The sequence below is a fragment of the Sinocyclocheilus grahami genome, unplaced genomic scaffold (assembly GCF_001515645.1).
Source record: "Sinocyclocheilus grahami isolate Dianchi unplaced genomic scaffold, SAMN03320097.WGS_v1.1 scaffold368.1, whole genome shotgun sequence".
In the NCBI taxonomy this organism is placed as follows: Eukaryota; Metazoa; Chordata; class Actinopteri; order Cypriniformes; family Cyprinidae; genus Sinocyclocheilus; species Sinocyclocheilus grahami.
In genome coordinates, this window is record NW_015505547.1 from 913370 (window position 1) to 914729 (window position 1360).

General features: G+C 36.7%; 1 protein-coding gene across 1 annotated transcript in view; it reads left to right on the plus strand.

The window, feature by feature from the left end:
- The window catches only part of LOC107549308 (immunoglobulin-like and fibronectin type III domain-containing protein 1), a 19984-nt gene that overhangs the window by 6966 nt on the left and 11658 nt on the right, over positions 1-1360 (plus strand). The window lies entirely within an intron of this gene.

A 1360-nucleotide genomic window follows, 5' to 3' on the forward strand; every position in this document is an offset into this window, starting at 1 on the left:
ACCCAACATTGGGTTGAAACAACCCAGCATTTTTTAGTGTATGGTTGCAACTGAGAACACACAGAATTTACTATTATACCAAGGGATGTGTAGCCTACTACTAAAAACAAAATAATTTGGAAAGTATTAAAGTGTATATGACTTCACAATATGCAAATAAACATTTTCTGACAAGCATACTTTCTAGCATGTTGTTCTTTGAGACTTTAAATGTCATCCCCAATGATCCAGTTACAGTATGAACTAGTGGACTCTACTGGGCATTCTTCTTGGACATGGTTGAAAAAGTTTCCCAGACATTTATTCTCACACACATCCCCCTTCTCATTGAAATTACAGTTTAGAATATTCCAACAAGATATGCAGCCCTCAGCAGTACAGTGACATGACATCCATGTCTGTGATAGTGTGAGAACATGGATAATACTGTTTCAGATTGCAACCTGAACAGTTCCAGTCTCCGCATGGTTCCCCACAAAACCAACTCCAATGTCAGGTATCCATGAAACTGAAACCACTATCAAAAATAAGTATGTAGTGCATAACATAAAATGGGAATTTTACCAAATTGAAAATATAACCTATTAATTTAAGTACTCCAAGATTTTTCCAAAACAATTCAAAGTTACATTAAATGAACAATAACAAATAGGCCTCCAACAGGCTAATGTTTAGCCTATATATTGACTTACATTTACATACTACCCCACCAATGGGCTGACTCAGATTTATAGCTGACTGCTTCAAGGACTTTTTTTTTCTTCTTCTTTCAGAACAGATTTCAGATAACACTGTGTTGTGACTGAGTGATAGTATCATCTTTGCCACAGTCTCGCTACAACAGCAAGAGTTGCGAATTGTGATAAACGCTCACCTGAAATAAACACTGCCTCGTTATCACTCCTATAAAAGCAGAAACACTTCTTGTACTCCCTACTGGATACCAATATCCCCCGTGCTCGTACGGACCATTCTCTTGGATTTACCACATTTCTGACCTTCCAAACCACACCAGCAGTTGTATCTCAAGTATCGCACATGTGCATTTGCCGCTAAGGTTTATAAAAACCGGAGGAAAATTATGGGGAAAACTTTGCTTCTTTTAAAGATTTTAGCGTTTATACTGCAGCCTATCTATGATGGAGTGTTGACGTATTTTTGTTGACCAACCCGGAAGTTAACATCACCCGTTACCTGAAAAAAATTAAAATCCATTGGCTTTTGCATTATTGAAGAAAGCTTATAAACTCTAGTGTATGATTCTTATACGTTGCATCGTTATAATCTACACAAATGAACACACTTTTATGAATTCTGAAGCCTAAATACAACAGCCACAAATAAAATGCTAAATGTAAGC